We start from the raw sequence: 27,856 nt of genomic DNA on the forward strand, positions 1-27,856 counted from the left end.
TTGGTCCACATGTGATCACAAATTTCTCTCACATCACCTAAGGTTCTTAAACTCTGATTGTTGCAGAGCATTTTTCCAGGAAGGCAATATAATGCTGATCCCCAGAGTGACACATCCATGCCTCTTAAGGGAAAACTACCTTATTAATTCAAATATTTTAATCCCAGTACCTAACACTTACTGAATCTGTGCCATGTGTTTGGCACTATGTTAAGCACTTTACATGCATTATCTCAGAGAAAATAGGTAATATTACTATGTCTACTTTAGAGATGACAAAACTAGGGTTTAGAAAGTCATTGAAGCAATAACAACAGTAAAAGCCAGAACAGGGGTCTGACTAGACCTCACTAAACCTAAAGCCACACTCTTACTTGTTGTGCTGGACTTCCATGGGAAGAAGAAACTCTTTAGAGACAGAACAGCCTGGCCACTGTGATCACCTGCACAACCAATCTCTCTTCTTGTACCATAAGCAAGGTTTGTTTGTTTGTTTGTTTGTTTGTTTTTTATCAAGCAGAATATAATGTACTCATATCCCTGCACATACACTTTTGACTTAGAAAGACCTCATGAATATATTCAGAAAGTAAAGATATTTACTAACAGCCTTATCTTTGAAAAGAAAATGAACATCAGTATATAGGGCTAGTGAATTGATAAGATGATTATCAGTTTCTGGTAATTTGAAGAATTCTGGTAAAATCTTTTCTCCCTTCTCAGCAAATTCTACATACTGATGTTGGAAAGCATATTTTTTTTAAAGATTTTATTTATTTGACAGAGATCACAAGTAGACGGAGAGGAAGGCAGAGAGAGAGAGAGGAAAGCAGGCTTCTTGCTGAGCAGAGAGCCCGATGTGGGACTCGATCCCAGGACCCTGAGATCATGATCTGAGCCGAAGGCAGCGGCTTAACCCACTGAACCACCCAGGCGCCCCCTGGAAAGCATATTTTATGAGTTACTTTCTTTTGCTCAACATTCCCCTTCTTGTGGTATGCCTCTTTTTTTTTTTTTAAGATTTATTTATTTATTTATTTATTTATTTGACAGACAGAGATCACAAGTAGGCAGAGAAGAGAGAAGGAGGATGAGAAGAGGAGAAGGGAGGAGGATGCAGGCTCCCCACTGAGCAGAGAGCCAGATGCGGGGCTTGATCCCAGGACCCTGAGACCATGACCTGAGCCAAAGGCAGAGGCTTAACCCACTGAGCCACCCAGGTGCCCCTGTGGTATGCCTCTTTTAAAATGTAAATATTCCTGGAAGAGTAACATACTAAGCGATAAAAAACTTTGTGTACTTTTATTATAATCCCCAGTTCCCATGATCCAGAGAAGATATTAAGGGTGCCTGAATGCACAGTGAGCCTCACAGGGGAGAAAAAGGAGAACAAAAAATCTAGTGGGTGTATGGGATTTGTCTCAGAATCAATAAACAAGTTTGCAAACTGACTAACACATAGGGATGATGGTATATCTTCTGTGTTGGGGGGAGCTAGATGTTTCTGTTTTCTAACACAACAGTAACTTTCCTAATGTGGTTCTGATATCTAAGTTATTTCCAAATGTTATTTATGACCTCTGAGCATTCTCAGCATTTTCAGATTCTATGACTAATGATTACCTTGCTTTTAATAAAACATTCCAGGATATTTTCTAAAATTTCCTAGTAAATAAAAAAGATAGACCTGAGCTTCCACTTCTGGGACGACAAGAGTAGACACACCTTTCTCTATTCCTCCCACTAAGTACAATTAATAGCCAGTGATACTGTATATGAAATGAACATAAGAAAACTCTGAAGGATAGAGAGAAGAAGGCAGACTGGCTATGGAAATCAAGACCCAAGGAGCAACATAGCAATGAGTTCTTTGATTTTCTGTATTTCATATATCCGAGACTATAAGTTGAAAAATCAGCAACCCAGAAGTGCTAATGAATCAATCAAAACATTTAAAGCCCCCAGGAAAGAAATAGAAGTTATCAAAAAGAAACAAATTTAAATTTTAGAAATTAAAAATATAACAAATGAAATAAAAAACTCAGGAGATGGGCCTAACAGCAGAGGGGAGGGGACAGAGGAAAGAACCAATGAACAAGAAGCTAGAACAATAGAAATTAGCCAACATGAAAGGAAAGAAAGGAAGAAAGAAAGAAAGAAAGAAAAAGAAATAAAATAAGAAAGAAAAAATATGAGGAACAAACCAAGAGAAAATACACTAGAGGAAGAAGGGGGCAGGGGAGGAGGAGAGACTCAGGGGCCTATGGGACTATAACAGAATACTAACATTTGTGTCATTGGAATCCTGGAAGGGTAGAAGAAAGAAAGTGGTGCTGAAATCATATACTTTTTAAACTTATACTTTACCCAAGCTTGAAGTAATAATGGTTGACAACTTCCCAAATTTCATAAGAGACATAACATAACAGACTGAAGAAGCTTAGCAAACCATAAATAGAATAAAGCCCAAAAAATCCACTTCCAGATACATCATAATTAAACTTGAAGTGACACAATGTTTTTAAAGTGCTGAAAGAAAATAACTGTCAACTCTGAATCCCATTCTCAAGAAAAATATCCTTCAGGAATGAAGGAAAAATCAAGAAATTCTCAGATGAAGGAAAACAAAGAGTTTGTTACCTAGACCTACCTAAAAGTATAGCTAAGTAAAGTAGACCTACCCTAAAAGTATAGCTAAGTAAAGTTGCTAAGAATGAAATAATAAAAGAAAGAACCTTAGACCATCAGGAAGGATGAAACAGTACAACAAGCAGAAATATGGGTTAAAGAAATAGACTTTTCTTCTCCTTCTGAATTTTCTAAATTAGTTTGGTGGCTGAAGCAAAAGTTTCCATATTGTATTTTGCACTTCTAAGTGAATGTAAAGGAAACATTTAAGACAATTATATTATAAATTTGATAGGATAAGGGGGTGTAATGGGAGATAGGGTTTCTATACTTCACTCAAACTGGTAAAATGGCAACATAAGTAGATTGTGATGTTATGCACATATAATAGAATATCTAGTCATATGAACAGCATTTTTTTTTTAGTTACACAAAGGAATACACTAAAAAATACTACAGATAAATAAAAATGGAATTCTTAAAAAATATTCAAGTAACCAACAGGAAGGTAGGATATAAAAACAGAGAAAGAAAAACTGAGGAAACAAACAGTAACCAAGAGGAAAATGGCAGACTTAGGTTCTAATTTGTCAATAATTGTATTAAATATAAATACACCAATTAAAAGACAGAGAGGCCAAATTCATAATTTAAAACTCCCCAAAAAAGAAATCCCCAAACCTAGATGTTTTCACTCTAGAGTATTTTACCAAGTATATGTAAGAATTAAATCCAGTTCTACACACTGTTTTGCAAAAAGTAGAAGAGAAGGGAACATCTTCCAACTCATTTTATGAGACTAGTGTTCCCTTGATGCCAAAAAACAATTAAAAACAGTACAAAAAAAGAAAACAGACTAATATTGCTCATGAATATAGATGGAAAAATACTTAGCAAAATATAAGCAAATAGAATTCAGTAATAATATAAAAAGAATTAGACACTATAACTAAGTGGGGTTTATTCCATAAATGCAAGTCTAATTCAATATTCAAAAATCAGTCACTGTATTCTACCATATTAATAAGCCAAAGATGAAAAATGACATGATCATATCATTGATATAGAAAATTAGACAAAACTCAAAAACCATTCATGTTAAAAATTCTTATCAAAACAGAAATATAGGAGAGCTTCCTTAGCTTGAGAAAAAGCATCTTAAACAAAAAAAACTTATATCGGGGCACCTGGGTGGCTCAGTGGGTTAAGCCGCTGCCTTCGGCTCAGGTCATGATCCCAGGTCCTGGGTTCAAGCCCCACATCGGGCTTTTTGCTCAGCAGGGAGTCTGCTTCCTCTTCTCTCTCTGCCTGCCTCTCTGCCTACTTGTGATTTCTCTCTGTCGAATAAATAAATAAAATCTTTAAAAAAAAAAAACTTATAGCTAATCTTATACGTAATGATGAAAGACTGAGTAATTTCCCTCTAACATCAGGAATAAAGTAAGGATGTCCCCTCTTACTATTCTAATTCAGGATAGTGCTTTAAGTTCTAGTCAACACAATAAGGCAAGAAGAGGAAATAACAAGCATATATGTCAGGAATGAAGAAATAAAACTGTTCTTATTTGCGCATAACATCATGATCTACATGGAAAATCTCAAGTAACCTACAAAAAGACTATAAGAGCTACTGAGTCCAGCAAGGTCATAGAACATAAAGCAAACATATAAAACTCTATTGTAGTTCAATATACTGGCAGAGAGCACACAGACACCGAAATTAAAAACACAATACAATTTACAATTGCTCAAAATATGAAATACTCAGGTATAAATCTAGGAATACATGTGCAGGATTTAAACTAAAAACTACACAATGCTGGTGAAAGAAATAAAAGGTTTAAATAAATGTGGAGACATACTATGTTCATGGATTGAAATACCGGACATAATTAAGACAAACTACAGGCTGGGATGAAATATGTGCAAACCACATATCTGACCAAGGACAAATTCTCTCTGAAATTGATATGTAAATTTAACATCTTTTTTTTAACAAAATCCTAATGACACTATTTGTACATATAGGCAAAGGTATTCTAAAATCTATGTGGAAAGGCAAAGGAATTAGTATAGGTAAAATAATTTCAAAAAAAAGTAAAATGATCTTTCTTTTATTAATGTGTTGTATCACATTGATTGATTTGCGGATGTTGAACCAGCCTTGCAGCCCTGGAATAAATCCCACTTGGTCGTGGTGAATAATCCTTTTAATGTACTGTTGAATCCTATTGGCTAGTATTTTGGCGAGAATTTTTGCATCTGTGTTCATCAAGGATATTGGTCTGTAGTTCTCTTTTTTGTTGGGATCCTTGTCTGGTTTTGGGATCAAGGTGATGCTGGCCTCATAAAATGAGTTTGGAAGTTTTCCTTCCATTTTTATTTTTTGGAACAGTTTCAGGAGAATAGGAATTAGTTCTTCTTTAAATGTTTGGTAGAATTCCCCCGGGAAGCCGTCTGGCCCTGGGCTTTTGTTTGTTTGGAGATTTTTGATGACTGTTTCAATCTCCTTACTGGTTATGGGTCTGTTCAGGCTTTCTATTTCTTCCTGGTTCAGTTGTGGTAGTTTATATGTCTCTAGGAATGCATCCATTTCTTCCAGATTGTCAAATTTGTTGGCGTAGAGTTGCTCATAGTATGTTCTTATAATTGTCTGTATTTGGTGTTCGTTGTGATCTCTCCCCTTTCATTCATGATTTTATTTATTTGGGTCCTTTCTCTTTTCTTTTTGATAAGTATGGCCAGGGGTTTATCAATCTTATTAATTCTTTCAAAGAACCAGCTCCTAGTTTCGTTGACATCCAGATGGCCAACAGACACATGAAAAAGTGCTCCATATCACTCGGCATCAGGGAAATACAAATCAAAACCACCATGAGATATCACCTCACACCAGTCAGAATGGCTAAAATTAACAAGTCAGGAAATGACAGATGCTGGCGAGGATGCGGAGAAAGGGGAACCCTCCTACACTGTTGGTGGGAATGCAAGCTGGTGCAACCACTCTGGAAAACAGCATGGAGGTTCCTCAAAATGTTGAAAATAGAACTACCCTATGACCCTGCAATTGCACTGCTGGGTATTTACCCTAAAGATACAAACGTAGTGATCCGAAGGGGCACATGCACCCGAATGTTTATAGCAGCAATGTCTACAATAGCCAAACTATGGAAAGAACCTAGATGTCCATCTACAGACGAATGGATAAAGAAGATGTGGTATATATACACAATGGAATACTATGCAGCCATCAAAAGAAATGAAATCTTGCCATTTGCGACGACGTGGCTGGAACTAGAGGGTATCATGCTTAGCGAAATAAGTCAATCGGAGAAAGACAACTATCATATGATCTCCCTGATATGAGGGAGAGGAGATGCAACATGGGGGGTTGAGGGGGTAGGAGAAGAGTAATTGAAACAAGATGGGATTGGGAGGGAGACAAACCATAAGTGACTCTTAATCTCACAAAACAAACTGAGGGTTGATGGGGGGAGGGGGTTGGGAGAGGGGGTGGGGTTATGGATATTGGGGAGGGTATGTGCTATGGTGAGTGTTGTGAAGTGTGTAAACCTGGCGATTCGCAGACCTGTACCCCTGGGGATAAAAATATATGTTTATAAAGCTGTAAAAAAAAAAAAAAAAGAAAGAAAGAAAGGATGAATCCCCAAGTTTTGTAGCAACATGGACGGGACTGGAAGAGATTATGCTGAGTGAAATAAGTCAAGCAGAGAGAGTCAATTATCATATGGTTTCACTTATTTGTGGAGCATAACAAATAGCATGGAGGACAAGGGGAGATGGAGAGGAGAAGGGAGTTGAGGGAAATTGGAAGGGGAGGTGAACCATGAGAGACTATGGAATCTGAAAAACGATCTGAGAATTTTGAAGGGGTGGGGGGTGGGAGGTTGGGGGCACCAGGTGGTGGGTATTGTAGAGGGCACAGATTGCATGGAGCACTGGGTGTGGTGCAAAAATAATGAATACTGTTATGCTGAAAAAATAAAAAAATTAAAAAAAAAAAGTAAAATGAGAGGAACAAATCTATCTGATTTTAAGACTTATTACATGGCTACAGTAATTTATCCTGTGGTATATATGTAGGGATAGATACATAGATTGTTAAAACTAAACACAGAACTATACTTACATAAATATGACAAGTCAGTTTTTGACAAAGCTGTAAAAACATTTCAGTGGAGGAAATACAGCTTCTCTAACAAACAGTATTAAAGCAATTGAACATTCATTGGCATGGAGAGAGAACAAGAGAGGCAGAAAGAAGAAGAGGAACAGAAAGGAGAAGGAGCAGGAAGAGGAAGAAGAAGAAGGAAGAGGAGAAGGGGGAAAGGGAGAGGAAGGAGGAGAAAGAACTTAGTCCTAAGTCTCACACTGTATACAAAAATTAAATAAAATGAGATCAAAGGCTTAAATGCAAGACAAAAAACTAAAATTTTTAGCAAAACATAGGAGGAAATCTTCAAGATCTAAGGCCAGGCAGAGTACTTAGACTTGACACCAAATACACAATCTATAAAAAGAAGCAACTAAACTTCTTTATAATAGTTTATAAAAATTATTCATCAAAATTAAAAACTTAGGCCCACACAAGATTCTGTTAAGAAGATGAAAAGATAAACTAGGCTGAGACAAAATATGTGCAAACCACATATCTGACAAAGGACTGATTTCTAGAATATATTAAAGTTCTCCAAACACAGCAACAAAAACAGCATCAAAATCCTATTAGAGGGGCACCTGGGTGGCTCAGTGGGTTAAGCCGCTGCCTTCGGCTCAGGTCACGATCTCAGGGTCCTGGGATCGAGTACTGCATCGGGCTCTCTGCTCAGCAGGGAGCCTGCTTCGCTCTCTCTCTCTCTCTGCCTGCCTCTCTGCCTACTTATGATCTCTGTCTGTCAAATAAATAAATAAAATCTTTAAAAAAAAAGAAAATGGGCAAAAGACATGAAGAGATATTTTATGGAAGAGAATACACAGATGGCAAATAATAAGTATATGAAAGATGTTTGGTATCATCACCTATTAGGGTAATACAAACTGAAACCACAATAAGACATCACTGTGAATCTATGAGAATGGCTAAAATAAAAACCAGTAGTGACATAGACTTTTGGCAAGGATACAGAGGACCTGGATCTCTTCTGTATTGCTGCTGGAAGCATAAAATGCTATAGCCACTCTGCAAAAACAGTTTGGGTGTTTCTTTTTAAAAGTAAACATGCAAAGATGGTGGAGAAGTAGCAGGCTGAGACTACTTCAGGTAGCAGGAGATTAGCTAGATAGCTTATCTAAAGATTGCAAACACCTACACATCCAATGGGACATCAAAGAGAAGAAGAACAGCAATTCTAGAAACAGAAAATCAACCACTTTCTGAAAGGTAGGACTGGTAGAAGTGAATCCAAAGAGACGGGAAGATAGACCGCGGGGAGAGGGGCCGGCTCCCGGCAAGCGGCAGAGCAACGTAGCACAAAATCAGGACTTTTAAAAGTCTGTTCCGCTGAGTGACATCGCTCCAGAGGCTTAACCGGGGTGAAGCCCACATGGGGTCAGCGTGGCCTCAGGTCCCGCAGGGTCACAGAAGGATCGGGGGTATCTGAGTGTCGCAGAGCTTACAGGTATTAGAAGAGGGAAGCCGGCTACAGAGACAGAGCCGAGGAGTGAGCTCTCAGCTCGGGGTTACCTTGAAGCGGTCGCAGGCTCGGTCAGCTCGGAGCGCGGCCAGAGGCCAGGGTGACGGGAGTAATTGGGCACTATTCTCTGAGGGTGCACTGAGGAGTGGGGCTCCAGGCTATCAGCTCCTCTGGGCCAGAGACTGGGAGGCCGCCATCTTCATTCCCGTTCTCAGAACACTACGGAAAGCGCTCAGGGAACAAAAGCTCCCGAAAGCAAACCCGAGCGGATTACTCAGCCCGGCCCCGGGTAAGGGCAGTGCAAATCTGCCTGGGGCAAAGACACTTGAGAATCACTACAACAGGCTCTCTCCCAGTAGATCAAAAAGAAACCCAGCCAGGACCAAGTTCACCTACCAAGGAGTGCAGTTTCAATACCAAGGAGAGCAGCGGAATTCCAGAGGAGGAGAAAGCAAAGCATGGCTCTCATGGCTTTCTCCCCATGATTCTTTAGCCTTGCAGTTAAATTAATTTTTTTTTTCTTTTTCAATTTTTTTTCTCTTCTTCTGCTAATTTTTTTAAACTTTTCCCTTTTCTTTTTTAACGTTTTTTAACTAGTTTATCTAATATGTATATATATTTTTTCTTTTTATATTTTTTCTTTATTGGTTTTCTTTTTTTAACTGTTTTTTTTTTTTTTCTTTCTGAACCTTTTTATCCCCTTTCTCCCCGCCTCACGATTTGGGATCTCTTCTGATTTGGTTAAAGAATATTTTCCTGGGGTTTTTGCCACCCTTTTAGTATTTTACTTGCTCCTTCATATACTCTTATCTGGACAAAATGACAAGGTGGAAAAATTCACCACAAAAAAAAGAACAAGAGGCAGTACCAAAGGCTAGGGACCTAATCAATACAGACATTGGTAACATGTCAGATCTAGAGTTCAGAATGACGATTCTCAAGGTTCTAGCCGGGCTCGAAAAAGGCATGGAAGAGATTAGAGAAACCCTCTTGGGAGATATAAAAGCCCTTTCTGGAGAAATAAAAGAACTAAAATCTAACCAAGTTGAAATCAAAACTATTAATGAGGTGCAATCAAAAATGGAGGCTCTCACTGCTAGGATAAATGAGGCAGAAGAAAGAATTAGCGATATAGAAGACCAAATGACACAGAATAAAGAAGCTGAGCAAAAGAGGGACAAACAGCTACTGGACCACGAGGGGAGAATTCGAGAGATAAGTGACACCATAAGACGAAACAACATTAGAATAATTGGGATTCCAGAAGAAGAAGAAAGAGAGAGGGGAGCAGAAGATATATTGGAGAGAATTATTGGAGAGAATTTCCCCAATATGGCAAATGGAACAAGCATTAAAATCCAGGAGGTTCAGAGAACCCCCCTCAAAATCAATAAGAATAGGTCCACACCCCGTCACCTAATAGTAAAATTTACAAGTCTTAGTGACAAAGAGAAGATCCTGAAAGCATCCCGGGAAAAGAAGTCTGTAACATACAACGGTAAAAATATTAGATTGGCAGCAGACTTATCCACAGAGACCTGGCAGGCCAGAAAGAGCTGGCATGATATATTGAGAGCACTAAATGAGAAAAACATGCAGCCAAGAATACTATACCTGGCTAGGCTATCATTGAAAATAGAAGGAGAGATTAAAAGCTTCCAGGACAAACAAAAACTGAAAGAATTTGCAAACACCAAACCAGCTCTACAGGAAATATTGAAAGGGGTCCTCTAAGCAAAGAGGGACCCTAAAAGTAGTAGATCAGAAAGGAACAGAAACAATATACAATAACAGTCACCTTACAGGCAATACAATGGCACTAAATTCATATCTCTCAGTAGTTACTGTGAATGTTAATGGGCTAAATGCCCCAATCAAAAGACACAGGATATCAGAATGGATAAAAAAACAAAACCCATCTATATGTTGCCTACAAGAAACTCATTTCAGACCCGAAGACACCTCGAGATTTAAAGTGAGGGGGTAGAAAACAATTTACCATGCTAATGGACATCAGAAGAAAGCAGGACTGGAAATCCTTATATCAGATCAATTAGATTTTAAGCCAAAGACTATAATAAGAGATGAGGAAGGACACTATATCATACTCAAAGGATCTGTCCAACAAGAAGATCTAACAATTTTAAATATCTATGCCCCTAACGTGGGAGCAGCCAACTATATAAACCAGTTAATAACAAAATCAAAGAAACACATCAACAATAATACAGTAATAGTAGGGGACTTTAACACTCCCCTCACTGAAATGGACAGATCATCCAAGCAAAAGATCAACAAGGAAATTAAGGCCTTAAATGACACACTGGACCAGATGGACATCACAGATCTATTCAGAACATTTCATCCCAAAACAACAGAATACACATTCTTCTCTAGTGCACATGGAACATTCTCCAGAATAGATCACATCCTCGGTCCTAAATCAGGTCTCAACCGGTATCAAAAGATTGGGATCATTCCCTGCATGTTTTCAGACCACAATGCTCTGAAGCTAAAACTCAAACACAAGAGGAAATTTGGAAAGAACCCAAATACATGGAGACTAAACAGCATCCTTCTAAAGAATGAATGAGTCAACCAGGAAATTAAAGAAGAATAGAAAAAATTCATGGAAACAAATGATAATGAAAATACAATGGTTCAAAATCTGTGGGACACAACAAAGGCAGTCCTGAGAGGAAAATATATAGCGGTACAAGCCTTTCTCAAGAAACAAGAAAGGTCTCAGGTACACAACCTAACCCTACACCTAAAGGAGCTGGAGAAAGAACAAGAAAGAAACCCTAAACCCAGCAGGAGAAGAGAAATCATAAAGATCAGAGCAGAAATCAATGCAATAGAAACCAAAAAAACAATAGAACAAATCAACAAAACTAGGAGCTGGTTCTTTGAAAGAATTAATAAGATTGATAAACCCCTGGCCAGACTTATCAAAAAGAAAAGAGAAAGGACCCAAATAAATAAAATCATGAATGAAAGAGGAGAGATCACAACGAACACCAAAGAAATACAGACAATTATAAGAATATACTATGAGCAACTCTACGCCAACAAATTTGACAATCTGGAAGAAATGGATGCATTCCTAGAGACATATAAACTACCACAACTGAACCAGGAAGAAATAGAAAGCCTGAACAGACCCATAACCAGTAAGGAGATTGAAACAGTCATCAAAAATCTCCAAACAAACAAAAGCCCAGGGCCAGACGGCTTCCCGGGGGAATTCTACCAAATATTTAAAGAAGAACTAATTCCTATTCTCCTGAAACTGTTCCAAAAAATAAAAATGGAAGGAAAACTTCCAAACTCATTTTATGAGGCCAGCATCACCTTGATCCCAAAACCAGACAAGGATCCCAACAAAAAAGAGAACTACAGACCAATATCCTTGATGAACACAGATGCAAAAATTCTCACCAAAATACTAGCCAATAGGATTCAACAGTACATTAAAAGGATTATTCACCATGACCAAGTGGGATTTATTCCAGGGCTGCAAGGTTGATTCAACATCCGCAAATCAATCAATGTGATACAACACATTAATAAAAGAAAGAACAAGAACCATAGGATACTCTCCATAGATGCTAAAAAAGCGTTTGACAAAGTACAGCATCCCTTCCTGATCAAAACTCTTCAAAGTGTAGGGATAGAGGGCACATACCTCAATATTATCAAAGCCATCTATGAAAAACCCACCGCAAATATCATTCTCAATGGAGAAAAACTGAAAGCTTTTCCGCTAAGGTCAGGAACACGGCAGGGATGTCCGTTATCACCACTGCTATTCAACATAGTACTAGAAGTCCTAGCCTCAGCAAGCAGACAACAAAAGGAAATTAAAGGCATCCAAATCGGCAAAGAAGAAGTCAAACTATCACTCTTCGCAGATGATATGATACTATATGTGGAAAACCCAAAAGACTCCACTCCAAAACTGCTAGAACTTGTACAGATATTCAGTAAAGTGTCAGGATATAAAATCAATGCACAGAAATCAGTTGCATTCTCTACACCAACAACAAGACAGAAGAAAGAGAAATTAAGGAGTCAATCCCATTTACAATTGAACCCAAAACTATAAGATACCTAGGAATAAACCTAACCAAAGAGGCTAAGAATCTATACACAGAAAACTATAAAGTACTCATGAATGAAATTGAGGAAGACACAAAGAAATGGAAAAATGTTCCATGCTCCTGGATTGGAAGAATAAATATTGTGAAAATGTCTATGCTACTTAAAGCAATCTACACATTTATTGGAATTCCTATCAAAGTACCATCCATTTTTTTCAAAGAAATGGAACAAATAATCCTAAGATTTATATGGAACCAGAAAAGACCTCAAATAGCCAAAGGAATATTGAAAAAGAAAGCCAAAGTTGGTGGTATCACAATCCTGGACTTCAAGCTCTATTCCAAAGCTGTCATCCTCAAGACAGCATGGTACTGGCACAAAAACAGACACATAGATCAATGGAACAGAATAGAGAGCCCAGAAATAGACCCTCAACTCTATGGTCAACTCATCTTCGACAAAGCAGGAAAGAATGTCCAATGGAAAAAAGACAGCCTCTTCAATAAATGGTGTTGGGAAAATTGGACAGCCACATGCAGAAAAATGAAATTGGATCATTTCCTTACACCACACACAAAAATAGACTCAAAATGGATGAAGGACCTCAATGTGAGAAAGGAATCCATCAAAATCCTTGAGGAGAACACAGGCAGCAACCTCTTCCACCTCAGCTGCAGCAACATCTTCCTAGGAACATCGTCACAGGCAAGGGAAGCAAGGGCAAAAATGAATTATTGGGATTTTATCAAGATCAAAAGCTTTTGCACAGCAAAGGAAACAGTGAACAAAGCCAAAAGACAGCTGACAGAATGGGAGAAGATATTTGCAAATGACATATTAGATAAAGGGCTAGTGTCCAAAATCTATAAAGAACTTAGCAAACTCAATACCCAAAGAACAAATAATCCAATCAAGAAATGGGCAGAAGACATGAGCAGACATTTCTCAAAGAAGACATCCAGATGGCCAACAGACACATGAAAAAGTGCTCCATATCACTCGGCATCAGGGAAATACAAATCAAAACCACAATGAGATATCACCTCACACCAGTCAGAATGGCTAAAATGAGCAAGTCAGGAAATGACAGATGCTGGCGAGGATGCGGAAAAAGGGGAACCCTCCTACACTGTTGGTGGGAATGCAAGCTGGTGCAACCACTCTGGAAAACAGCATGGAGGTTCCTCAAAATGTTGAAAATAGAACTTCCCTATGACCCAGCAATTGCACTACTGGGTATTTACCCTAAAGATACAAACGTAGTGATCCAAAGGGGCACGTGCACCCGAATGTTTATAGCAGCAATGTCTACAATAGCCAAACTATGGAAAGAACCTAGATGTCCATCAACAGACAAATGGATAAAGAAGATGTGGTATATATACACAATGGAATACTATGCAGCCATCAAAAGAAATGAAATCTTGCCATTTGCGACGACATGGATGGAACTAGAGGGTATCGTGCTTAGTGAAATAAGTCAATCAGAGAAAGACAACTATCATATGATCTCCCTGATATGAGGGAGAGGAGATGCAACATGGGGGGTTAAGGGGGTAGGAGAAGAGTAATGAAACAAGATGGGATTGGGAGGGAGACAAACCATAAGTGACTCTTAATCTCACAAAACAAACTGAGGGTTGATGGGGGGAGGGGGGTTGGGGGGGTAGGGTTCTGGACATTGGGGAGGGTATGTGCTATGGTGAGTGCTGTGAAGTGTGTAAACCTGGCAATTCACAAACCTGTACCCCTGGGATTAAAATATATGTTTATAAAAAATAAAATGAAGCAAACAAACAAACAAAAAGTAAACATGCACTCATGTGGAATTTAAGAAACTAAACAGAGGAACATAGGGGAAGGAAAGGAAAAATAAGATGAAAGTAGAGAGGGAGGCAAACCATAAGAGATGCTGAATTCTAGGAAAACAAACTGAGGAGTGCTGGAGGGGAGGTGGGTGGAGGAAAGGGTAATTGGGTGATGGACGTTAAGGAGGACACTTAATATAACAAACTATAGAAACGATCCCTGAAAGTATAGTTTCAAGAAGGGCACTTGGTGTAATGAACACTGGGTGTTATATGCAAGTGATGTATCACTAAATTCTACCTCTGAAACTAATAAAAAAAAATTAAAAACTTTTTAAAAAAGTAACTATGCAACTATCATGTGGCCCACTAACTATACTACTAGATACATTTTTCTCCAGAGAAAAAAGACATGTTTATATGAAAACCTGACCACAAACTAAACACAAATTTTTATAGCAGCTTTGTTCATAACACACCCAAACTGGAAACAACCCAGATGTTCAACAGGTGAATGGTTAAACAAACTGTGGTACATCCATACCATGAAATACTACTGAGCAATAAAAGAAATTATTGCTACACAAAATGATCTGGATGAATCTCCAGAGAATTATGCTGTGTGGAAAAAGCCAATCAAAAAGGATAACAGGGCTCTTGAGTGGCTCAGTTGGTTAACTGACTCCTTCGGCTCATGTCATGATCCTGGCGTCCCAGGATCAAGTCCTGCATTGGGCTCCCAGGTCCACCGGCAGTGTGCTTCTCCCTCTGACCTTCTCCTCTCTCGTGCTCTCTCTCACTGTCTCTCTCTCAAATAAATAAATAAAATCTTTAAAAAAGAAAAGAAAAGATAACATACTACATGGTTCCGTTTTTATAGCATTCTTGAAATGACAAAATTATAGAAATGGTGAACCAGTGGTTCCCATGGGTTAAGCAAGGGATATGGGGCAGATGAGAAATGGATGTATCTGTAAAGGACAATGTGAAAGATCCTGTGGTAAAGGATTGTTTCATATCTTGACTGTATCAATGTCAGCATCCTAGTTGTGATATACATACTCTCGTTCTGCAAGGTGTTACCATCGGGGGGAATTGAGAAATGTGTCCATGAATATCTATGTATTATTTCTTACAATTGCATATGAATCTATAGTTTGCTTAAAAAAAAAAAAAAACTCTGGGGTGCCTGGGCATCTGCCTTCAGTTCAGGTCATGATCTCAGTGTCCTGAGATGAACCCCTGCATCAGGCTTGCTGCTCAGTGGGAAACCTGATTCTCCCTCTTCCTCTGCCTGTCACCCACTCTGCCCCTGCTCATGCTCACTTGCTCTCTCTCTCTCTCTCTCTCTCTCAAATAAATAATTAAAATCTTTAAAAAAGAAATTCCAAAAAAGCTTAATCCAACAAATAAATAAATAAATAATACCAAGAAGCCTCCAAAATAAAATAAACACAGGTTATTTGAAAAATACACATTTTGAGTTGTACCTATATATACTTGGTATCTTCTACCAAGAAACTGAAAATTTTGATCACAGAAATTAAATAATTAATGTTATTTTTTTAAAAGAGAGAGAGAGAGACCTGGAAAAGGTATTGTAAATAGTATTAACTCAGAGGCATTCTTTTTTTCTTCTATTTTCAACCTTTTTTGAGGATTTATTTTATTTTATTAATTATTTTTATTAACATATAATGTATTATTTGCCCCAGGGGTACAGGTCTGTGAATCATCAGGTTTACACATTTCACAACACTCACCATAGCACATACCCTCCCCAATGTCCATAACACAACCACCCTATCCCTACCCCCCTACCCCCCAGAAACCCTGTTTGTTTTGTCACATTAAGAGTGTCTTATGGTTTGTCTCCCTCCTGATCTCATCTTGTTTCATTTTTTTCCTTCCCTACCCCCCACAACCCCTACCCATAGTTTGGCTATTGGGGATATTGCTGATGGGAAAGGGGGTTATGGTGAAAAAGCAGTGTCTGTCGTGGGCCTTGAAGATGCAGGGATCTGCAGCCTATGTGCCATGCAGTTGCCATTCCTGACCTGAAATTTGGAGATTTAACTTAAACATTTATCAGTAGGATCTCTGACAGCTTGGGAGCTCCAAAGACTAGAACTTTCCAAAACAGCACTCATTTTAGCTTCACTCAAAACCTAGAGTTTAAAAGTGTCGGGGCACCTGGCTGGCTCAGTGGGTTAAAGCCTCTGCCTTCGGCTCAGGTCATAATCCCAGGGTCCTGGGATCGAGCCCCACATCGGGCTCTCTGCTCAGCAGGGAGCCTGCTTCCTCCCCTCTCTCTCTCTCTGCCTGCCTCTCTGCCTCCTTGTGATCTCTCTCTCTCTCTCTGTCAAATAAATAAAATCTTTAAAAATAAATAAATAAATAAATAAATAAATAAATAAATAAATAAATAAATAAAAGTGTCTAAATCCCCGGGCCGTCACTCCAGCTGGGCCCAGTAAAATCCCTGTGCTACAGAGTTGGCCGTTTAGCTGATGTTCCCCAGTGATCATTTACTGGCCCCCAAATACATTATGGAGTTCATTGCTTAGGAAAATTTTCTCTTTGAGTTACAGGGATTAAAAACATTACAGTTTAATCCCTTTGATGAATCCAGGCCATTTTGAAATTGAATGTTTTTCTATTAACTCTCCTACTGGGAACCAATTCACTGCCACTGTAGCAACAGAGCCAGGCAATCCTGATTAATTACAGAATATCTGTGCTTCTGCCTCCACAAGTCTTTCTAAAATATCTAATAACAAAAGCACTTAAGTAAATCTATGGGTTTAATCAATATTTCATGTAATTTAGAATAAGAAACCTCAAAATCTTTCAATAAAAATAGTGGTGGAGAGAGATGAGAATTAGTAGATTGAAGAAACCAGTGTTTAAGAATTCATATTATTAAAGGCTCAAGGCTTGTCAGCTTGCAAACTCACCAAAAACTGAATCCACATTAGAAAATCAGCATACATTTGGGTTATTACAATTGTTGAAGTGAAGAACATGAGTGCATAAGGTAAACTGTACATTTAATTCAGAAGCTGTAATGCTGCTGCCATATTTACAGCCTCTAATTTATAGAGACCAAGGTGTAATAAACTGTCAGGGAAGGTGGCTGTCTGCTCATCAGATCTGCTTTCAGAAGCTGGGTTAGACTGAACATTCTCCATAAAGGAACCCCAAGATGAATGATGATTCGACTTTGCTTTCCTTTGTCAACAGTGCCTGTGGAATGAACTGTATTGGAAGAACCCGCCTAATATAGAAAAATGAATATATTTCACTTTCTACACTACAGAAAATGGAAGAAATTACAGGGGAAAATTTAAGCATATCAAATGCAGGCTACCGATGTGGAAAAATAAATCTGCCCATTTAATAATAAAAGAAAAGGTGGTGATTTCAAAAGATTTCGCATCATAGGAAGACCACAGCATGGACTCTGTTTCTATGCTTGAAAACCAGAATTGAGGGGCACCTTGACAGTTCAGTGGGTTAAGCCTCTGCCTTCAGCTCAGGTCATGATCTCAGGGACCTGAGATTGAGTCCCTCTTGGGCCTCTCTGTTCAGCAGGGAGCCTACTTCCCACCCCATCTCTCTGCCTGCCTCTCTGCCTACTTGTGATCCCTCTCCCTCTGTCACATAAATAAATAAAATCTTTAAAAAAAAAAACAGAATTGGTACTTACTTAAAATTCACAACCACTTCAACATAATTTCTCACTGGCAGTCTATTTGGCAAGATATTTTATACACCAACAAGGATCAACTCTACACATGAGTATTTTCATGGTATTATCTTATTTTCTTACACTCAAAAAAGGTATTCATTTCCTAAGCCCTACATTACAGACATGTGCTAAGGAAAAACAGCAGTGTTGGGGAATCATGGCTTAAAGATAAACCATATGCTGAATACATCATGAAATTATTACTTGGTGTTCGTACACACAGAGTCCTCAGAAATGAATTTAGCCATTTTTTTTGTGAGTACAATGAGATATACCTCTTTGAGATGTGAAAAATGAAGTTTCTTTATGAAGTATCATTTGTCAATCTCGTAAGAAAACCATCATCTGCTTTTCCCTAAATATTTTCCTGGGAGCTATGCTCTTTCCTCAAGATCATCTGTGCATTCAAATGTTATAAAATTCATTTCTTTTATTTAGCAAAATTGATTCATTTGAGATACCACAGACTATTCATAGGTTTTTCCATTTTTATTTTCTAACAAATATTTTTATTCCCTTTTTCTTTTCTACTTTCTTTTTACTTTTTGTAATTTGAATGTAATCATGTTTATCAGCATTATTTAGCTCCTATATTTGCATAAGCATTATGCTAGATGCTGGAAGACATACATAGTTCAGTCATGGTTTCCACTCTCCAGGTATCTTTCTTTCTACTGGGAGAAAAAGTCATATAAACCAAACAGAGGGAGCTTGACTGAAAACCTTGCTGCTCAGATGGTGGTTCTCAGAATTCTCATCTGAGAGTTTGTTAGAAATGCAGACTCTGATATACTCTCCCATTCAGTAGGTTGCCTTTTTATTTTGTTAATAGTTTCCTTCTTGAAGACACAAAAAGATGAAAGAACATTCCATGCTCATGGATCGGAAGAATAAACATTGTTAAAATGTCTATACTGCCTAGAGCAATCTATACTTTCAATGCCATCCCAATCAAAATTCCACCAGCATTTTTCAAAGAGCTAGAACAAACAATCCTAAAATTTGTATGGAACCAGAAGAGATGCCAAATTGCTAAGGAAATGTTGAAAAAGAAAAACAAAACAGGGGCCATCATATTGCCTGATTTCAAGCCACACTACAAAGCTGTGATCACCAAGACAGCATGGTACTGGCACAAAAACAGACACATAGACCAGTGGAACAGAGTAGAGAGCCCAGATATGGACCCTCAACCCTATGGTCAAATAATCTTCGACAAATCAGGAAAAAATATACAGTGGAAACAGACAGTCTCCTCAATAAATGGTGCTGGGAATTGGACAGCTATGTGTAGAAGAATGAAACTCAACCATTCCCTTACACCATACACAAAGATAAACTCGAAATGGATAAAAGACCTCAACATGAGGCAGGAATCTATCAAAATCCTAGAGGAGAACATAGGCAACAACCTCTTCGATATCGGCCACAGCAACTTCTTGCAAGACATGTCTCCAAAGGCAAAGGAAACAAAAGCGAAAATGAACTTTTGGGACTTCTTCAAGATCTAAAGCTTCTGCACAGCAAAGGAAACAGTCAACCAAACAAAGAGGCAACCCATGGAATCGAAGAAGATATTCGCAAATGACACTATAGACAAAGAACTGATATCCAAGATCTATAAAGAACTCCTCAAACTCAACACACACAGAACAGATAAGCACGTCAAAAAATGGGCAGAAGACATAAACAGACACTTCTCCAAAGAAGACATACAAATGGCTAACAGACGCATGAAAAAATGCTCATCACCTTTAGCCATCAGGGAGATTCAAATCAAAACCACATTGAGATACCACCTTACACCAGTTAGAATGGCCAAAATTAGCAAGACAGCAAACAACAAGTGTTGGAGAGGATGTGGAGAAAGGGGAACCCTCTTATATTGTTGGTGGGAATGCAAACTGGTGCAGCCACTTTGGAAAACAGTGTGGAGATTCCTTAAGAAATTAAAAAGAGAGCTACCTTATGACCTTGCAATTGCACTACTGGGTATTTACCTCACAGATACAGATGTAGTGAAAAGAAGGGCCATCTGTACCCCAGTGTTCATAGCAGCAATGGCCACAGTCGCCAAACTATGGAAAGAGCTGAGATGCCCTTCAACAGATGAATGGATAAAGAAGATATGGTCCATAGATACAGTGGAGCATTATGTCTCCATCAGAAAGGATGAATACCCAACTTTTGTATCAACATGGAGGGGACTGGAAGAGATTATGCTGAGTGAAATAATTCAAGCAGAGAGAGTGAATTATCATATGATTTCACTTACTTGTGGAGCATAAGGAATAACATGGAGGACATTGGAAGATGAAGAGGAGAAGTGAGTTGGGGGAAATCGGAGGGAAAGACAAACCATGAGAGACTTTGGACTCTGAGAAACAAACAGGATTTTGGAGGGGGCGAGGGTGGGTAGTTGGTTGAGCCTGGTGGTGGGTATTATGGAGGGCACGTATTGCATGGAGCACTGGGTGTGGTGCATAAACAATGAATTTTGGAACACTGAAAAGAAATAAAATGACATGGGGCACCTGGGTGACTCAGTGGGTTCAAGCCTCTGCCTTCAGCTCAGGTCATGATCCCAGCATTCTGGGATCGAGCCCCCACATCAGGCTCTCTACTCTGCAGGGAGTCTGCTTCTCTCCTCTCTCTCTGCCTACCTCTCTACCTACTTGTGATCTCTGTCAAATAAATAAATAAAATCTTTAAAAAGAAAAAAAATGAAAGAAAATGAAGGAAAAATGGTTTCTTTCTCTGTGCAAAAGCTTTTACCAAATAGGTGTAGTCCCTATAGTTTACTTTTGCTGTTGTTTCCTTTGCATCAGGAGATCTATCTAGAAAAATGTTGCTATGGCCTATGTCAGAGAAATCACTGTGTATGTTCTATTCTAGGATTTTTATGTTTTCAGGTCTCACATCTTTTTTTTTCCTCCAAGTTTTTACTCAAATTCCAGCTAGTTAACATATAGTGCAATATTAATTTCAGGGTAGAATTTAGTGAATCATCACTTATTTAACACCTAGTGCTCATCACTATACATGTCCTCCTTATATCCATCACCTGTTTAAACCATTCTCACCCTACTCTACCCCCCATCCACCATTGGCCATTGGCCATAAGTTTGGACTCTTTCCATAATTTGGCTATTGTTGATATTGCTGCTTTAAACGTCAGGATGCATTTATATACGAATCAGTATTTTTGTATTCTTTGAGTATCTAGTAGTGAAATTTCTGGATAATAGAATAGCTCTATTTTTAACTTTTTGAGGAACCTTGATTGTTTTCCAAAGTGGCTGCATCAGTTTGCATTTCCACCAACAGTAAGGGTTTGCCTTTCTCCACATCCTTGCCAACACCTGGTATCTCCTGTGTTGTTAATTTAGCCATTCTGACTGATGTGAGTGATATCTCATTGTAGTCTTGATTTGTATATACCTGGTGATGAGTAATGTTGGGCATCTTTTCATGTGTCTGTTAGCCATCTGTATTTCTTCTACGGAAAAATGTCTGTTCATGTCTTCTGCCCACTTTTAATTGGATTATTTGGTTTTTGGGTGTTTAGTTTTATAAGTTCTTTATCTATTTTGGATACTAACCTTTTATCATATATGTCATTTGCAAATATCTTTTCCCATTCTGTAGGTTGCCTTTTAGTTTGTTGATTGTTTCCTTCACTCTGCAGAAGCTTTTTATTTTAATGAAATCCCAGTAGTTTATTTTTGCTTTTGTTTCCCTTGCTTCAGGAGACATATCTAGTAAGAAGTTGGTACAGCTAATGCCAGAGAGATTACTGCCTTGTTCTCCTCCAGAATTTTGTTGATTTCCTGTCTCACACTTAGGTCTTTCATCCATTTTGCATTTATTTTCCTATATGCTGAGAGAGAATGGTCCAGTTTCCTTCTTTTGCATGTAGTTGTCTGTTTCCCAACACCTTTTAAAGAGACTGGTTTTTTTTTTTCCATTGGATATTCTTTCCTGCTTTGTCAAAGATTAATTGTCCATATAGTTGTAGATCCATTTCTGGGTTTTATATTCTGTTCCATTAATCCATGTGTCTGTTTTATGCCAGTACCATATTGTCTTGATGACTACAGTCTGTAATATAGCTTGAAGTCTGGAATTGTGGTGCCTCCAGCTTTGCTTTTATTTTTCAATTTTACTTTGGATATTCAGGCTTGAGGTCTTTTGTGGTTCCATACAAATTTTAAGATTGTTTGTTTTAGCTCTGTGAAAAAATGTTGATGATATCTTGATAGGGATTATATTAAATGTATAGATTTCCTTGGGTAATATGGACGTTTTAACAATATTTGTTCTTCCAATCCATGAACATGGAATATTCTTCCATTTCTTTGTGTCATTTTCAATTTCTTTAATAAGTGTTCTGTAGTTCTCAGAGGATAGATCTTTTACTTCTTTGGTTAGATTTATTCCTAGGTTTCTTATTGTTTTGGTGCAATTGTAAATGGGATCAATTCCTTGAGTTCTCTTTCTGCTACTCCACTATTTCTGCATGTTGATTGTGTATACTGCAATTTTACTGAATCCATGTATCAGTTCTAGCAGGTTTTTTTGGTGGAGTCTTTTGTATTTTCTATGTAGAATATAGTGTCTTCTGCAAATAGTGAAAGTTTTACTTCTTCCTTGTCCATTTGGATGCTTTTTATTTCTTTTTGTGGTCTGATTGCTGGAGTTAGGACTTCCAGTACTATGTTAAATAACAGTGGTGAGAGCGCACATCCATGTCTCATTCTTGTCATGTCTCACATTTAGTTCATTAACCCATTTGAGTTTATATGGTGTAAGAAAGTGGTCCAGTTTCATTCTTGTACACTTAACTGTCCATTTTTCCCAGCACTATTTATTGAAGAAGACTGTCTTTCCCTTTTTGTATATTATTATTTCCTTTGTCATAGGTTAATTGACCATATACATGGGTGTTCACTCCTGGGCTGTCCATTCTATTCCTTTGATCTATGTGTCTATTTCTGTGCCAGTACCACACTGTGGAGAAAAAGGAATCCTCATACATTTTTTTGTGAGAACGTAAATTGGTACAGCCACTGTGGAAATCAGTATGGACTTTCTCAAAAAAATTAAAAATAAAAATACCATATAATCCAATAGTTCCACTACTGTTATTTACCCAAGGGGGAAAAAAACCACTAATTCAAATAGATACATGCAGCTATATGTCTATTGCAACATTATTGATAATAGCCAAGATATGGAAGCAATCTAAGCATCCATTGATAGATGAATGGATAGATGCTACAGTTCTGCCTGTAATTTTGTATATCATATTTTTTAATATAATTCAGAATTTTCCTGACATCATTAGCTTACAAGTAAAAATAAGGTCAGACTTACTTTTTTTTTTTTTTAAAGATTTTTTATTTATTTATTTGACAGAGAGAAATTACAAGTAAGCAGAGAGGCAGGCAGAGAGAGAGGAGGAAGCAGGCTCCCTGCTGAGCAGAGAGCACGATGCGGGGCTCAATCCCAGGACCCTGAGATCATGACCTGAGCCGAAGGCAGCGGCTTAACCCGCTGAGCCACCCAGGCGCCCCCAGACTTACTTTAATACTAAAATTACATAGATTTCTAGCTCCCTAGTGATCAGAGGAGCAATGAAGTTATTCACTAACCCAACCTCTAACACCTTACTAACTTAAAAAAAAAAAAAGTATTGTAGGAAAATACAGATAAGATTAAATTTACCATTGTAACCACTTTTAAGTATATACTTCAGTGGCATTAAGTACATTCACATTATTGTGAAAACATCACCACTATCTATTTCCAGAACTTTTTTATCACTCTAAGTAGAACCTCTGCACCTAATAGCAGTAGGCTCTTGCCTCTTCCGCCAGTCCCTGGCAACCACCATTCTGCTTTCTGTCTTTATGAATTTGACTATGCTAAATACCTCTTATCAGTGGAATCATACAGTATTTGTCCTTCTATGACTGACTCATTTCACTTAACCTAATGTCTTCAGGATTCATCCATGTTGTAGTATATGCCAAAATTTCATTCCTTATTGGAGGTGAATAATATTCTATTATCTATGCATAACATTTTTTGTTTACCCACTCATATATTAATAGACATATGGGTTGTGTCCACCTTTTGGCTATTGTGAATAATACTGCTACTACAGTTTACTATTTTATATTAATGAATATAAAGCTATTGAAAGCTACTTTTGTCTTGCTGTTAAGCTGGTCAAGTTAGGTACATTCTATGGAAAATGTCACCACATACATAATGGAGCCCTTGAGGGAACTGTATCCCATTCCACTCTATTGTTGCTGAAATTCAGCATCACTACCAAAACCAAGATACTCCACGGCAAGTCTAGCAACCAGTGTTGCTGTTACCTTTTTCAAAATACAGAATTCCTGGTAGGAAGGAGAAGACACCTTCCCACTCCCCAGCAGTAAGCTTACCCTCAAAACCGACCTGGTTGCCTCGTGTACAATACTGGCAGATACTTCCTATTGGTCAGAGGCAGACAATTCTCCTAAAACACTCCACGGATGGGTTAGGGTAATCCCAGTGCCAGGCAGAATATTCCAGAATCAGAGGTGCCTGGGTGGCTAAGTCAGTTAAGTGCCTACCTTCGGCTCAGGTCACAGTCCCAGAGTCCTGAGATCAAACATTGCATTGATCTCCCTGCTCAGTGAGGAGTGCGCTTCTCTCTCTCCCTCTGCCTGTTGCTCCCCCTGCTTGTGCTCTCTCTCTCTCTGTGTCAAATGAACAGACAAATCTTTTAAAGAATGATAAAATAAAATAAAAAGAATATTCCAGCATCAGTTCTCTATGCCAATAACCCATGGCTTAGGGTGCAAACTAAGAAGCCAGTCTGGATCTCCTTTCCTTCAGTTTCCCTGGGCTATCTCTTAATGACTTTAATTTCAAAGAAGTTCAATAGTCTTTTCTTGCCATCTCACCTCCATAAAGATTACTGTTGGTTCCTTGGATGTGTTTTTAAAACTTCGAATCACAAAGTGAAAGAACTGAGATCTGAAGTATTTTCATCCTGTGATGACTCTGTGTAGCAGTTTTTGGAATGTGTATCTTATAACCGCTAAGATCTATAGACCACTGGGAGCACAGGGAGGCATGAGGAGTCCATCTGCCTACAGAACTAGAGCCAGGCTTGTCTACATCAAAAGTTCCATTGTATTCTCTTCAGTACATGGATGAGTATTTGCTTTATTTACATCTCTATGAAACTAAAAGATGCCATAAAAATGGTTTTTCCCAGACCAAGGGAGTCCACCTGAAAGAGAATGGACAGATCCTCTTCAAACATGGGAAAAGAGAACTTATTTTAAATGATTTTCCATCCTATAAAAAATCTGAATCTGATTTCCTCTGGATACTCTATTAGACATATATACACTTACCTTTGGAGGTCTGCTGGGGCAGGCCCAAAAGAACTCATCAAATCAAGGAGTAGCCCTCTGAAGGAAGAAGTTATCCTTGGGGAAAGAGAATCAGGCAAATGAGTCTGACCCAGTAACTAAACCTCAGGTGTTTGAGAGTCATGGCAATTCTGAATGCAGCATGGGCATCGGTCTCTCAGCTCTGACCCCAAACACACAAACAGCTGAGTCTAGGGGAATAGGTATTCTAAGAAAAATTATAAAAGTTCTCTTTACTAGAGAACTCTAAGAAACTGACACTTAGCAAGTGCCCTGGTGGTGTGTATATGCTATCATGTGACCCAAAAGTGGTGGTTTGTAGGGAGAGATAACTCCATCTGCAAGTAACAGATAAAGTTTTGGTGTCTGCATGACTTGAGGCACCTAATCGACCAGTATACAGACTACAGTGTCTGGAGCAAGTGTGCAGGTGGAAGTGAGTGACAGAGAGTGGTATTAGTATGACCAGAGTGGTTTCAAGCCTACACATGTATTGGTACTCACAGAGAGGCTGATGCCAGCTGATGGAAGTATCATGTTTAGAAAAGGCTGGTGGGGAGCAGTTTCATACAGTTTGGCTAGTCATAGCCTTTGCTTAAGAAGACTGGAGCAGGTGAACAGAAAATGGTACATGCTATGGTGTGTCACATGATCTGTCCCTAAGCATGTGTAAGACACTCCTAGGAACTCTCAATGAGGATGAGATGAAATTCTGACTCATACTATTAAAGGGGTCCCATTATTTTTATCAAGAATTTCCTTGGACTTCGGAGGCACATGGTTCCTTAAATTAGGCACAAATAGAAAAATTGGAGAGCATTTCTTTAAGTTACTCAGATGATCAAATGTTCACTTCTTACCTCATCTTCTAGACAGGATTTTTTTTTTTACTATGCTATTTGTTTCTAGTAGTGTCTTTTATGTTTCTAAGAATGAGGAGCAGGTAACTATAGTAGCTGTTAAACAGTGAGCTGTTTACTCCTTATAATACAGAGTAGGATCAGAGCTTCATGGACAATGGGATGAATGAACAGGTATATATGTTGAATGAGTGACATGATGATTATAAGACAATAGGGCATGGCTGGAGAAAGTGCAGTCCCTTTCTAAAGGCAAGCTATTTCACTGAAAATAAAACCCAAACCAGAAATTTTGCTAGGCCTAACAAAACCTGTTTATGGGACATATTAAGCCAAGAAGCTGATCAGGATCATCACCTTAACTTCATCTTTCTAATCCTCACCACAAAGAAAGTTGCACAACACTACTGGGATCAATGACGTTTTTCATGGTTAACATGGGTGAAAACCAACAGAAACATATTATAATATTACTTCAGTTATCCTAGAAGCTGAACAAAAGCAGGAACCCTGCTACTTTATCTTTGTATTCTGTGTGCCTAACCAATTTACAAATACCAGGCATCATGATTTCATGGGGAAACCAGATCAGATATATAGGAGTGATAATACCTGACAAATACTGAGTGCTCATTTCTTGCACACATGTTCATTGTACCAAGAGTGTACCATATGCTATCTTATTTACTCTTCCCAGCTAACTTACTATAAAAGTACTATCATTATCCCAAATTTACAGACGAAGACACTAATGCTAGAGTTAAAAAAAAAATTGTAAGCAGAGATTCCATGACTCCAAAGTCCATGATTTTAACCCAAATGTAAATACTTATGATAAAGCAGGAGTGTGAGTCAGCAGTAGTATTGTGCAATCAGGTAGAGCAAAGATATTGAATGTAGGTAAAATTTAACGGGGAATTATTACTTGCAAACATAGACCTTTGGCACTTTTTATACAGAATGCAGGAGTAATGGGTCCAGGGGAATTTGGGCAGGAGTTTGGTGGTGGTAGGGGGATGTAAGTGGGGTAAGGGCAAGGTGGGGTCTGACCAGAGGTATATGGAGAGAGCCTTGAAGCCCAGCTGTTCTTCTACCATAATTTCTCTCTGTCCCTCCCTCCTCCTCCACTCTTCATCTGTCCATTTATACAGCTTCCAACTAAGAAGAACTAAACTAAAACTTAGGAAAAAATACTCTATTTTAATATTTAAAGCACATTTGATTTTTCTATCCACCTCCCAACCCACATATGAAGGTCTGGTCTCTATCAAGATAGAAAAACAGAAAAGTGTAAACTTTATTAATGTAGAGAAAAGGACAGAACACTTTCCCCTTCATAGCACACCAGTTATGCTCCAGGCAGTGAGTTTGATTATATTGTGGATGTTTCCCTCTGAGGGAAGGGCTGGAAGAGATTAGAGAGGATGAACCCCAGCTCCCACAGGAGCTTGAGAGGCAGAGCAAAGTGCTGTTCTGTCTTGTCTCTGGACTCTGTGGTGGGGGTTGGGGAGGCGCAATTTATAGCACTGATGTTTCTGACAATGAGGAGAATCTTCCCACACTTCCTAACGTCACTCTGTGATGGTTAATTTTATGTGTCAATTTGTCTAGG

The 27,856-nt window shown here is 38.4% G+C and overlaps 1 long non-coding RNA gene across 1 annotated transcript in view; it reads left to right on the top strand.

Moving 5' to 3' along the window:
- LOC125103175 (uncharacterized) overlaps positions 1–17,821 on the top strand; it is a 191,121-nt gene extending 173,300 nt beyond the window's left edge. The window contains exon 6 of the long non-coding RNA XR_007128304.1: positions 17,438–17,821. This is a non-coding gene — a long non-coding RNA (uncharacterized LOC125103175). The remainder of the gene's footprint in view (positions 1–17,437) is intronic.
- The last annotated feature ends 10,035 nt before the right edge of the window (positions 17,822–27,856 follow it).

The sequence above is a fragment of the Lutra lutra genome, chromosome 6 (assembly GCF_902655055.1).
Source record: "Lutra lutra chromosome 6, mLutLut1.2, whole genome shotgun sequence".
Lineage (NCBI taxonomy): Eukaryota > Metazoa > Chordata > Mammalia > Carnivora > Mustelidae > Lutra > Lutra lutra.